Source organism: Ostrinia furnacalis, unplaced genomic scaffold (assembly GCF_004193835.3).
Source record: "Ostrinia furnacalis isolate ACB-3 unplaced genomic scaffold, ASM419383v2 OfSCF7311, whole genome shotgun sequence".
In the NCBI taxonomy this organism is placed as follows: domain Eukaryota; kingdom Metazoa; phylum Arthropoda; class Insecta; order Lepidoptera; family Crambidae; genus Ostrinia; species Ostrinia furnacalis.
The window spans coordinates 13,001-27,338 of record NW_021137550.1 but is presented as its reverse complement, the minus strand read 5'-3'; the positions used below and the strand labels follow the sequence as shown (position 1 = coordinate 27,338).

The 14,338-nt window shown below is 35.5% G+C and overlaps 1 protein-coding gene across 1 annotated transcript in view; it reads right to left on the bottom strand.

Annotated features, from left to right (window-relative positions):
* The window catches only part of sNPF (short neuropeptide F precursor), a 38,901-nt gene extending 26,035 nt beyond the window's left edge, over positions 1-12,866 (bottom strand). The window contains exon 1 of the mRNA XM_028319648.1: positions 12,837-12,866. The gene's annotated coding sequence lies outside the window, so the exon portion shown is untranslated. The remainder of the gene's footprint in view (positions 1-12,836) is intronic.
* Between the last annotated feature and the right edge of the window lie 1,472 nt (positions 12,867-14,338).

The following is a 14,338-nucleotide window of genomic DNA, read 5'->3' as shown; positions in this document are numbered from 1 at the left end:
AGAATGGTCACCCTATCTAGAACGGCCAGCTCCGGGCTGCTTCAATCAATTATTTACATTGAGGGGCTGCTTATTGAACACTTGCTGTCTTCGTGTGATACTGTTGTCCGCACCCTTGTCAGGCGGGTATCAAAATAGTGTTCGGTGTTTCAACTAGTTCTACGTAAACTTGCTGGGAAATAATGTTACACTATTTTACTTTAAATAATACATAAAAATAGTAGGACCACTTAATATCTGATGATATTTTCATTGCAATAAAAAAATATAAGAATTTTTAGTCAGTGTTATTTAATTTTACCTACCTACGAGTATGTATGTTAATGACAATTTCTGTTATACTCGTAGTTCTTGCAACTCACGAAGGCGAGTGAGTATACTAAACTTGTTTGTGTACGTGTACGAGTACATGCACATAAATAACGATAGCGTTAAGTCTATCAAAACTTTTGAAAAACGAACATGTGTAGGTAAAGCCTTCGTGAATTGCAAAAACTATACAAATTGCATACCTATTGACTTGATAGAAGATAACTTTCGTTAGCACACTCTTTTGTTTCTCTTTGAAGACTGGACATTACAGTTAGTTAGTCAACAAAGGAAATGTATTTCCCATTTGTTTTTGTCAAAGAAGCCCCTTCTAGAAAAAGTTCAAAAGATACGAGTGAAATGAGAACCTGCAATACCTGCATTCCGGTAATGAGTAATGGGCCGAGCTCGACGCCACGTGCAAAAACAACTGAACCGTCTGACGCCGGCGAATACTGACGTAAGTATGTATGAACTCAGGAAATACAGTCTCGCATGCAATTTTAGTACTTGTAGGCTCAATAACCTGAATCAAAATTGGAACCATTATTTTGAAATTTTCCAATATTAATCCACGATAAAATAGTTAACTTTTACAATAACATCAAAATCAGGAGCCAAATTAATGTTCCGTCGTCATCCAAGTCGGATGCTTTTATTGTTTACCTGTCTCTGTACGTCATAAGGTAATTTAACTATTTTTAATTTCTGAATTTTAGGACTGTTTATTGTTTGTTATTAAAGTAACAGAATGGACATATGTTCTTTAATCTCACTAAGAGCATACTTCAAATACCTAGTCCTGTAGTATGTGTACGCGCCACCCTCACACTAACATACAATAAAAGCCTATAAATTTGACGTTGCTGTGTAAATGGACACACAAATATTATACTCGCATCGCACAGTATAAACTGCTTTCATTGACAACTCCCGGTCCCCACATTACATCCCATAAACTAGAAGTAGGTGTATGCAAGCAAGTGCACACACGATGTCGAGGATGCCAATCACGTTCCGGAAAACACATTGAAACGAAGCTCTTTCATGGGGAAAGCAAAAAAATCAGAAAGTAGCCGTTTTGAGCACGATCACAGCAAAATAGGTACCTTTGCGAAATTGCGAGATGTCTAGTGTCTACGCGTCTGCTTTGCTAGCAGGATGCTACTTGTTGGCATGTTTTCTATTATGTGGCATTAGAACTTATTGTTTCTGTGTAGGCAGCGGTTTTATAAAGAGATTAGAAATATTTATATTTTAGTTACTAGCTTTCCGCCCGCGGCTTCGCCCGCGTGGAATTTTGTCTGTCACAGAAAAACAATATCGCGCGCGTATTTGCTCACCGTTTAAAACCTACCCTGGACTACGACAAACATTCTAAAACCAAAATCAGCTCAATCGGCCCAGCCGTTCTCGATTTTTAATCAGACTAACGAACATCAATTCATTTTTAGTTAGATGTACCTAAGTAAAATAAAAAGTAAAAAAACTAAAACCCAACTACGACAAAAAACGACGCTGAAAAAGTATAAAACAAGATTTTCAGAATACTGAACTGAACAAAGTTGTCAAAGTGCTACGGTAGGTAGGTATACATGTAACGTGTGACTACGCCTTTCCAAACATGAAAATTACTATGCAACTACATTAGCAACTTTGTTCAGTTCAGTATTCTGAAAATCTTATTTTATACTTTTTCAGCGTCGTTTTTTGTCGTAGTTGGGTTTTAGTTTTTTTACTTTTTATTATTTGTACTATTTTGGTGATAAAGTATATTTGTGACGCATAATATTAACAAAATTTAAATTGATGAACTAATAAGTAGTAAAGAAGCTACGAACGAAAAGATGTGAATTATATGCAATCAGCCCATGAATACAGGTAAAGTCACAAGCAAATGCTAGTAATATATATTTTATATATATATTCAAAATGTAGAAGTAAAGCGCTTTCAAATGATACCAAACACGGCATATTTATCTTAACTTTATTTTTTTACTCTGTATGTTTTGTCCGCTAGAGGGCGCCACATTAGATTTAGTGAAACTCCATATAGCCTATAACCAGCGGACAAGTAAGACGCTTCTAATGATATGTCATTTGTCGAATTCTGATAAGTAGTTTAGAAGTTACGAGGGAACACATGAACATACATACATACATACATACATACATACCTACATAGCCTGTCAAAATCATAACCCTCCTTTTGCTTTGCCGTAGTCGGGTAAAAATAACACAAAACATAAGCCACCATTTTGATTAATGTAGGAAGGTACATCGTTTAATGAATGTTCAAATATGCAAAAGTACCTTAATCTAAATTACTGCTTCACAAAATATCGCGTATGCGACACGCCTTGAAAAAATTCAAGTAACAAATAATAGAGCAGTGCAGACGTCGATTTTTGTTCCCCATGCGTCCATTCATTGGCTTTGCATTCTGATATCTAATGGATGCTATTGCAATGCATGGATTCGTCCCTATTCACATTTAGTTCAGTAAAAGGAACATTTTCGTACCCCGAAGATAATTGGATCAGCAATGCCGTAGGATACTTGATATTTCAGTACTTATTAGGTATATCAGAATTTCTGAGCATGACTTGATAACCTCTAGCAACTTTGTTCATTTTGGAAATCAGTAGGTACAATTTAATCACAATACTTACTAGAAAGTGATTCCATTTATCTCCAACTTTCAGATGACTTTGTGTACGTAGTCGTGGCTTTCAACAACCTATCTCTACCTCTGCGGTTCAAAAAGGATTGCAAATGTCAACTCACAGAGTCGATATAAAATTCTTCACAAAGGATCGGTCTAGCTCCTTCTCTTTGCACAGCGCTCAGCGCACCGGCCAGTTCTATGTACATAATCTTTTTGCTTCGGTCACCAATCCTTTAATTTGTCTGTAGTGGTTCGCTACAATCCGAATTTAAATTGAAAATTCGTTTCGGAACCTATGTAGTGACAGATCCTTCCCCTTCCAACCTATTATCGATAAGAAAATTTGTGCTTATTTTTTACATTGATAAATTTAAATTTGAGGTTTTACTTTTCAATATTTTTTATAATTATTTGGTAAGGTTATTTTTAAAATGGAATTTTTTGGTTTGTAACGGTGTTAGCAACTCTTATTGTTATGATTTAGTAGTTATAATTAATGACAAATTGAGTAAATGAGTAAATTATCATGAGTGTAGTAGATTCATACCTATATAGCTTTCTGCCAGCGGCTTCGCCCGCGTGGAATTTTGTCTGTCACAGAAAAACTTTATCACGCGCGTCCCTGTTTCAAAAACCGGGATAAAAACTATCCTATGTCCATTCCCGGGACTCAAACTATGTCCCTGCCAAATTTCATCGAAATCGGTTGCGAGGTTTAAGCGGGAAAGCGTAACAGACAGACAGACAGACAGAGTTACTTTCGCATTTATAATATTAGTTGGGATAGTTGGGATTGGGATTTATCTTATTTTTCTTACACAACAGTTTGTATAACAAAGCTCTTGTGTATCACTCGTACTTAGCATGAAAAGTTCTTGTTTGTTTGTTAAATAAACAAGAATACGTAATAAACCGGCTTTTGTATCTAAAATAAACTGATTGAGACAAGTTATCGAGGCTTCGTAAAGTTGAGGAAACTTTTTCAAATAATAGCTAGTTGTTGGTTTCAGTTCGCCTTTTACATTCTTACGAAGAAATACAAATACTTTTAATGAATTTTCATTCACAATTTTGAATCGGAGGTTAGAGTTAAGGAATCATTATACAATTGTTTTTAAATAACAAAACCGATGAATACATACAATTTGTTTGCTGAATTTTGATACAAGCGTATTTTTTAGTAAGTTAGAATATATCACTGAATAAGTATTCGTTTAGATCTAAGATCCCTTAAATCAAGAATCTCAGAAGAATAGGTATCCAATTTATTATAATCAATCAGTAATAATTAATTTCAATTTAGTGCCTACGGCTTCAGGACAGTAGGCATTTTGCTGGTTAAATTGCAAAATGATAGATGGTGACGTTTAAGATCTCGGTGGTACTTCTGTTAGGCTGCGTTCATGCAAACATAGCGTAGAGCAGAATTGCGATTACTTTTCGCATTTTTCATTCAACGCCAGAATAAGAAGACGAAGAGCGATACAACTTGAATCTACAGAAAAATCTAATGTCCGTTGCGATGCATTATCCAGACACCATTTTTTACCTGCACCACGAAACCACAGCGTACACTCGTATGTACCACGATGATGATGATGATTCATCCGACCGATTTCGGCCATGGTGACCACTTCGACTCCCAACAGTCTTGGCGGCACTGGTATGTATAGACACTATAACTACTTACTCGTTTACACGACGTTTCAGACCTGAGACTCACAATTTATATGGAACGTCAGGTTGCCTTAACGTCGCGCTGTACTCGCGCTAGCTGTGGATGGTGCTTCTAGGCTTTCCGGTTCGCTCTTTAACTCGGCTCTACGTATCGCTTTATGGCTGGTTTACACGTATTAAGTAGTTAAGTAGGTAACTAAATTTTAACTTAATTTTAAGTGATCAAACTGCATCATTACTAAATTTTAACTTAATTCCAAACGTCAAGCTCTTGTTTACTATATGAAACTGCTGGTCAAAACGTGTCAAGTGACAAGCCCCCCCCACCAACTTGACAGAAAAATCAAGTAAAAGTTTAGTTACCTACACTACTTAACACATATAAATCAGCCTTTACGCTCCGCCTATGCCAGACCGTAGCTCGTAGCCTTAGCCGGCCCGCGCCTGCCGACGCCCGCAATTCTGTGGCTAGGCGCCTCATGGATTAAATTTTCCTAACAAAATTACAACATCGTCTCGGAGATGTGTGAAGCAGTATGGGGATATTCTGGAATATTACGCTTATGGACAAGACAAACAACAACATGCTCGCCGTCAAAATATTATTATAGCAAATTGTTGAAGTTTGGTGCAACTTCGAGTATTAAGCCATGTATTCATTAGGCAACATTTGTTGATAAACTGTTTAAGACTAGTGTGAAACAAGTTTACCATAAACACAGGTTTCTGAAACTTGGCCGTCCACACTTGCTCTCCACTCATAGCGGGGTAGCACGGCAACATGTACCATAAACAATGTTTCATCACCTATGTTTATGGACTGTTTATAAACTGTTTACGGAGATGATGAAACATTGTTTATGAACAGTTTTTAAACAGTGTTTATCAACAAATGTTGCCTAATGAATACATGGCTTTAAAGGCTTTAATGCTTTGTAGATTTTGGTAACAGTGTGTGAAATGAAAATGAGCCCTTTGTGCAGTAAAATGCAACAGACCAACTTAGCTATAAAGTATTATCATGAAGGCTTTGAACAGTTTTTTGGAATTATTATATTATTTCGGAATTTGGTTTTTCATAACAAAAATGATTATATGAAGTTTTAAGTATGTAAGCAAAGATTAAATTACATACATATAGGTACATAGTTTATGGATAAATAATACATATCCATTAGAACATCAGTTCCTAGGTATTAATGTGATTTTCACTCTCGTTCTACACAAATGTATGTAACGCACTCGACGTAGGATTTCCCCTGATTGCGTTTGACGCGCGCGTAACTAATCTACAGTAGGACTGGTAACAGTAGGTCCGCTAAATCCGCTGCGGTGAGAAAGGTGAATGTTCTTAGACACGGATCATAGTCTTTCTTTATGGGACAGGAGATAAACGAGCAGATGGATCACCTGATGGTAAGCGATTACCGCCATCCATACATACCCGCAGCCCAGGTAACTCTAACAGCCCCAGGGAGTTGTACGTTGCCAGCCTTCAAGGTATAGAGAGCGTCTTGAAAGATTGTAGTCTACTCTAAAAGCGCTATGTTGCCTCAATCATCGCGGTTAATATTGACTTAATTCATTGCATAAGGTTGAATACTTTTGATACTTTGAAATTAGGGTTACTTTCAGCAGGTAAAAAACATTTTCGGAGACTTTCACAATAAAATTAAGTCCTTCGTTTCGGTAAATGCTTGAGTGATCCTACTGCTCGTGCCTCTTTCTTTTATGACTAAATCCCACAGAATACGGCTTCAGATTAGACATTACGATACGACGCCGGTGATTACAAACCCGGATGATATTTTATGGCGAATTTGCACCTTACTGTTATTCTATATTATTATGGAGTCGTACGTAGCATAGAAGGGTATTTGTTACTACTTAGTTTGAACCATGCAACAGTTAGATTTGTTGTTAAGTAAGTATCTCATTTGTAATTGGGCTTGCAGAGTGCAGTAGAAATGGTGCAAAGATAAACTTTATGCGCAACTAAAAGAATTTTTTATGAAAAGACACGGTCATTAGTCGCCATATGCCGTCATCTGTACTTATTGATGAAACAAACAATAATATCTTGATAAATAAGTAGCGACGTAGTAGAAATTTGCCAAAGATGTGACCTCATTTTGTAATATTTGATATAGTCCAAACTCAAACTCGAATCGAAAGTTGACAAATTCGACATATTCATACCTAATAACATCCCCAAAGTTTTACTTGTCTTGACTATACTTCGTACTTTATCCGGAATTAAGGCTAACATCAAAGTACATGACAAAATTAGACTTGATAGTTGTTTGTTTTCAAATTCAAATTTCCAAAGGGCCAAAAGCCCTTTTCAGGGCACTCTCACGTCACTCACACTTATGACCCTATCACCACTTCGGGACAAAATAGCCAATATTTTGCCTGAGGTAATGAGAAATGGTGAAACTTAGTCATCTTGTCAAACCTTCTATAGTACAAGTAATTAGGTGATACTATTACAGGCTTTTAGGTAATTAATGCTTATAAGTTTATGGTACCTTATTGGAAACCATACATAATGTATGTAGGTACCCTATAATGTAATTTAGTTTGAAGTAGAACACGTAATAAAATTTATTTTCATCTTTTTAATAGGTACCTACATCTTGAACAAAGACTAATGTACGTTTTCGTTGTATTTTCTATTAAAGGCTCAAGAACTGTTAGTAGCCCTCTTCTTAAATAAGAACAAAGTCCAATACCTAATTTCGCTGAAATAAGTGGTCGGACTGTTTGTGCTTCGCATTTCAAAGGGTCCTTCCAATTTCTCCAAGAACATCCCGCAAAATAAACCCTTAAAGGAATTAGGAATAACGTAACATTTGATCATGGGTTTGCTAACCATTCTCTCTAATCTTCTGATTAACCAATTTCTTTGTCTCGAGCAAAAATTACTTCTACTTTTTTAACTTTTAATTATTTTAATTAATCTAAGGAGCCTTTTTGAAATTTAAGTGAGGATCCGTTTTGTTCCAATAGTTAATTTATTCAGAGAAATCTTGTAAGGGCCCAAATTGGATCACCTTTTATATTGTTTCTGGTTTTCAGTTATTATTACTGACGGAATAAATAATTGCGTCTTGAATATTAACATGATACTTATTGTATACTTATATTTTACTTTGTACTTGATATTACAAATCATAAAACGAGTAGACATTTTTAATGAAACTCTACCCAGTTGACTCATTTCAGGGACACGTACAAATGGTAAATTGCAATGGAAAATAACAAAGGTAATAAAATATTCCCAACCACATCTCATATTTTAATAACGTGGATAGTTTGCCCAATTACAAAACCCAATGCAAAGTAACACCGAGTGAGCCATTTCCGATTTCCAATCACCATGGTCATCCAGGGCAAAAGTGTAAAGCGGGAAAACGCATAATAGCCGACAATAAAACGCACGTAAACCGGCGATGCTCCGCAAATTGGCGGCACTAACCCTCTGATTGAATCTAGTTTTATCTATATTAGGTAACATGTGAGAAACAGACAAGTACTAGAAAATAATAATTGTAATCTCGTTTCTACCACAATACTATTACTGGTAAATTATTTGTCAATTACAGCTTTAATAATCAAGGTTGAATTAAAGCCAATAACTTATGCTCTGTTCTGCTCTTAGCCCACATGGTCTAGTGTATCTGGTCACATCTACTGAAAAACGACGCTGAGAATTCGGCCAAATAATATGTATTCGCATAATACTTAAACAAGAAAGATCCTGATTCCTGCTGCTGATCGTCTAGCAACTGTTTTTTAACTTGCTTATTCAAGAAAACAACATGTCATGAGTCCTTACACTAAGGCTACAACCCACTTATTCCATGAATCTATGATTCAAACCACAAAGGCCAGCCCAAGGTGTGAATGTGGTGAGTGAGCGTAATAGGCGATAGAACGCATATGTCCCGTCCTGGCAAATGGGCGGCGCGCGGCAATCAGCGCGGCCGCTAATTGAATCCCCACAAATTTCGCTCTAATATAATGAAAACTCAGTTTGCTTTTATTATTACGGTATTAACATGCCGGTTATTTAAGTCTTTGGGCTAATTCTGAGAGAGCTTATCTAGAGCTACTACCTAATAAAACTAATTGAGACCTTAAGCAAAAAATGTATCAAATCTTATGAGGACCGCTAAGTCTGAAAAAGATGAAAAAATATTCAAAAGCTAATTTTGTGTTATTCACATCCTCAAAAAATTTCGTTCAAAACAAGATGAAAACAAATTATTTCTTATGATGAAAAGCTGGAAAATTCCCATCCCGCAATTTTCCGCTAAGTCATAATCTCAAAATACGGCAATACGAAATATCGAAAACAAAACCTCTTATATTGGATGGACACTTCGCTCGAATACCTCACATCGTAGCTTTCGCAAATCGAAAGCCAATGCATTGTAAAGTTGCGGACTGTATTTACTGGACAAATCCTATTCCTTAGAAATGTTGACAATGCTCTTAGATGTTATAAATTGGAAGCAATTTCTCGTTCAAACAAAACATGATTCGAGGACCGTAACGCTCGTGGAGCCCATCGATTTAATAAGATACTGCAAATAGAAAATGATCTACGACTCTCGATGCTATGGATCTTGTAACAAAGCACATTGAAATCTTAGATTACAGTCTTCAAATTCCAAAGCCATTGGGTTCAAAGCGCCATTGCAATTAGTAGAAAATTAATTAACAGAAAATTCTAGACACATTCCAGATCTTGAATGTCAAGAGTTAAGTCTACGGAGCAGTCCAGACCCTAGGTGTTGATTTTATACTTAAGAGTCTGTATAAAAAATCATTTTCTTTTTTTAAATCTTTTCCTAGTTTCCAATTCTTTGGACATGGCTATGTAGGTTAATTAGTTTGGTTAGTAAAATTGCGGTTCCTTTAAATATTACACATTTTTATATTCCCAGAATTGAATATAATTTTAAGGTTGTCCATGTCCAGTTTCTAAAGCCCACTCTATCTAGAAAATAACTAACACATTTAGAACTTAAGTGTAATATTGTACCTACGTAAAAGTAAGTGACACTTAAACTTTGTTAAGTGCAATTAACAACTCTGGTCATATGGGACTAATCCCCAATATACCAAAACAATCCCCTTAGGGAACAACCCCTTTTCTGAGTAGTGTTGCTTTTGTGGATGCAGGGACCATTAGTATATGTCGTAAAACTACAATTAAGCTGCGTAGCACTTTGGTTTAATTTGAGCTGATTTTATTTATTTATTTAAACTTTAGCACAAATAGAAAAATAACAACTTTTACTATTTGAAATCAAAAGAATGCCATTCTTAAAGTAAATTCGTTCTGCTAAAATCAAACAAGGTGTCTTTTCATTGCCTATCAGCCTACACGATGAAAACTGTTGTCTCTATTCTGGCAAAAAGGCTTATAAAGTCTTCGTTCGAACTCTGATCGAATTCCAGCCATGCCAGTCCGTACAAGGACGTTTTATTATAGGGACAAATAGACGTATATAATTCAGTCCGTCAATGGTACTCGACCGACAATAGGGCTCAGAGCTCGGCTAAGAAACCCGGGACCATTAAGCTTGTTTACTGATCTTGGGTAAACACCTCTTGGTGGGCAACGACTCTGCCATAAAACGATTTCATACAGAACACAAATGAGAAGAGATGATTATTGTGATCATAAGGATGCAATTAAAAGATGACAGCTTACCACCCACATTGAAAACATAGCAACCTAAAATCTTTCAACAATTAAAATTCTAAATCACGTAGGAGAGAGCAACGCATAAACCGATAGCGCCGCGCTCTCTCTGATATTCAAAATGCCCAAATTAAAAAATTAAAAAAAAGATGACAGCTGAAACTTACATACTATCTCTCAGAAGATAAAATGTAAACGATATCATTGTTCATTCATTAATAGTATGTATTATACAACGTGTNATTGGTTAAGGAGAACTGGTTTTAAATTCAGTTGCAAGATTTATCTCATACTAACTTACAAGCGAAATGCTTGTAAAAATGGTACGCATATCTTTTTTGCGACTAGTTTTCTTAGAGTATTATACCATTTCGGAATCTTGGATAGTTGCGTCAACTTTATAAAAAACTTGCCGCAGTAGTGTTCATACTGTTTTTTTACAAAACGACGAGTCAAAGTGGAGTGTAAGTAAAAATCGTTCAAAATTTTAAGGAAATATCATATTTTGATTAACTTTTGTGTAAAAACTGCAAGGATTCTGAGGGTTTTAAGAATTGGGGTGGACAGCAGCACTACTTAAGTTGCCGATACAAACAAAAAAAGTGAAGTATTTGAAAAATTGTAGTCGTGGTAATGTAAAATATCATAAGGGGTGTCAATTTTCGACGAATTTCATAATTTATTGTGTAACTTAAAAAATAATTGAGATAGATTTTTTTTCTTATTTTTCCTAAAGCAGTCATGACTATGTCCACCCTGCGGCGCCGGCTTATCCTTGAATTTTGGGACACGTTGTATATTGTTTTGGTAGAATCGTTTAGTTACTTATCTAATGGGCTGTAATAATGTTCTATTAGATGAGGGGATGGCTTGTGGCTTCGCGGAAATCGAATCTTAATAGTACAATAAATACAATTAATATCAAAATTACTTTAAAACCTTACTCCGTTGAACAATTCAATCAAAACTTAAATCTTCACTTCGGTTTTGGTGTAAGTTTCCAAACTATTTTAATACTTAGAAAGTTACAGTTTTGCTCAATTTACTTTGAATATGACACAATATATCCGTACTCGGAAAGACAGGAATAGTTAAATAGCGAAGCCTACCTACGTAAAATAGTTTGTTTTAGCTTTTGATATCTCAAAATTAGTGTAAGTAGATACAGTGTACCTGCCTACAAAATAATGTATTCTATCGCATTAGGTTATTGATCTGTAAAGATAGTATAAGTTGGTGAAAATAAAAAAAATGTGTAGAACCAAGTAAGATAATATTTATTTTTACTTAAAAATGCTCCCAGTAAATCTTTATTCAGTAGATATATTTAGATTTAGATCAAATTAACCTAAGATTAAGTAATTGACCTCAAGTTCCTCCTCGGGCGGTCTAATCAACTCAGGCAAATTAAAAATGTACACATACCGGGTCTCTCGTCCCAATATCCTCTGGAGGAAAAGTATTTTGCAGGGATAAATTTTTATTTCCTAGGAAACAAATGAAAATAAAGAAATCAGCAAAAATTTTTATAAATAGCGCACGTAGACACGTGTCACGCCACTCCCGACAATTAAAAAGTTATGACTGTCGCACACGAATACCCGTCTGACTGTACTATATTTATCAACAAAGTAAATCATATGGTTTTTTTTTAACATATTTTTAATAATGAGCAAGAATGTTATTAATCAAGATTCATTTTGTAGAGCTCATTTCTATGATGCAATAGGAAAGTCCATTTTCTGGCGATACCGGTCTAGCTATAGATGTAATGTTAGTTATGTAAATTGTAGTAACTATATGTAAAAGTATTCGGTCTGTAGACAGATAGTATAAAGTATGTTTAAGTGTTCGTAGCCAAAAAAAATATTCTGAAAGCTTTATGAACTGTCTTTAATCAAGAAACGAAGAAGAACTCTTATTCCTATCTCTTTGATTTAGATTAGCGTCTTACGCCCGTATTCACAAACGATGCTTGCTTAAGTGAAGCAGCAAATCGAACGCACAGCGTTCAATAGAGCTCTATGATTGGTTCGCGTGTGACCCTGTGCGTCCTCCTCATAGTCATCATCATCATTTTCAGCCATAGGACGTCCACTGCTGAACATCCCCCAATGATTTCCACAACGGCCGGTTAATGGCGGCCTGCATCCATCCTCCTCATAGTAATGTTTGTGTCGTATTCACAAACATTCAATCAGCGTCAATCTTTTGTGAAACGGGATCGTAAAATACTAAAAACACGTGCAACAAATCTTGTTGATAGTTCAGGTTGCAGAGCTTTTGATTTCGAGCTGACTGTGCAATTGCGATAACTGTTCGGTAACAAATCCCGTCCGTTTCCATTGACTTTTTTTTTTGTCTCTCGGTAAGCGAAGGTTCTATTTTCACACTGCTATACAAAATGCACGCGTTTAGAAAAAGAAAAAAAGTATTAGAAAATAATTAAAATCCATTACTTACTTCTGTTTTTGCTGATGTGGATTTAATCTGCAACAAAAAAGACACAATTTGATTAATAAAGATATTGGGTTTCAAATATTACGAGTAGTATAAAGTTAATTTCGTTACACTATATGAAAGATTTTCCGTCTTTTTATTTTTTATTTTTGGAATAAAAAATTGCAATGTATATGTATAGGTACCTAATTCAGTGTAAGCCTAAGGTATAGTTTTAGACTAGAACCTAATTACGATAAAGAACTTTATTTTTATTCTGTGGTTAGTTAAAATGCCATTTCAGACCGGGACACTACAGACAAAAAATAAACGGTGTTGACCTTTAATTCAAGTGTCACCGTAATGTTATAATGTAATTCCCGAAATGATTCCATTTCTATTCAAATTGGCTCGCAACGAAATTTAACCCAACGAAATATTTATCTAACTCCCGTGAAAGTGAGAATTATGAAATTGACTAATCAATTTCGGAACCGGAGACGTTTGTGCTTCAGGTAACAATTGTTCCTGTAATATTCATTAATGAAATTTCTGAATTTTATTATTATATTAAGTATTATTTTTAACCTACCTGGAAAAACTCCTCCGTTTTCTAAATTAAATATAATTATGCAAGGATATTGTTTATTATTTATGTTAAACTCAATATCTACCTACATAGACTCACTACACTAACACTCACTAAACTTCACTAGCTTCTAGTAGATTTTAAGTTTTTTTGTAAAATTTTTCTTTATTGTATTTTTTTTGTTTTTTCTTAATTTTTCTTAATTTTTATAACATTATTGGATGGATGCACTTTAATAAATTATTGTTTCTTGGAGGAGGGCGTTGATCCCTGCGACACAGTTTTATACTTCTGCAGAGGTCATCGTTTTTTCATTGTATTATGTACCCTTGTACTACTATTATACGAAATAAATATATTATAGAGAGTGCAAACCAAAGCACACGATGCGTTGCGGCAGCGGTGCGGCGGCGGAGCGGTATCGCTGCGTCGTCTTACATAGAAATATCTGCGGGCACACGAGCGGTGCGGTGGCGTCGCAACGCATTGTGTACTTTGGCTCTACCGCAGTAGACTTGGAGCGTGTTGCACCTCAATAGTTGTACGAGTACCTACGGCTAATTCTCAACTTACTGTAATCAGGATATAGAAACGCGTCGATTAATCGCGTACAGTTTATTCAAGCTATTACAAAGGCTCATTACTATGCGTGAACTTCGGTAATGTCAGAAGAATACACATCGGCCGCTAATGAGCTAGATATAATCCCGCGCGTCGATGCGAGGCGAAGCTTCGAAACTTCGAACTTCGATGTTGTCATACAAAGTTTCGCCGTCACAATATACGCGCAATCAAAATCTTTTAAAGTCTATTAAATGTAAATGTCTCGAGATGAAAGCTTTCTGCACGTGAATTGATCTTTTATATACTTTAATACAATGCTTTAAAGAGTTATTTAAAGATAGAGTGCGTACCTATGTAGGTAATTTAGTGAAAA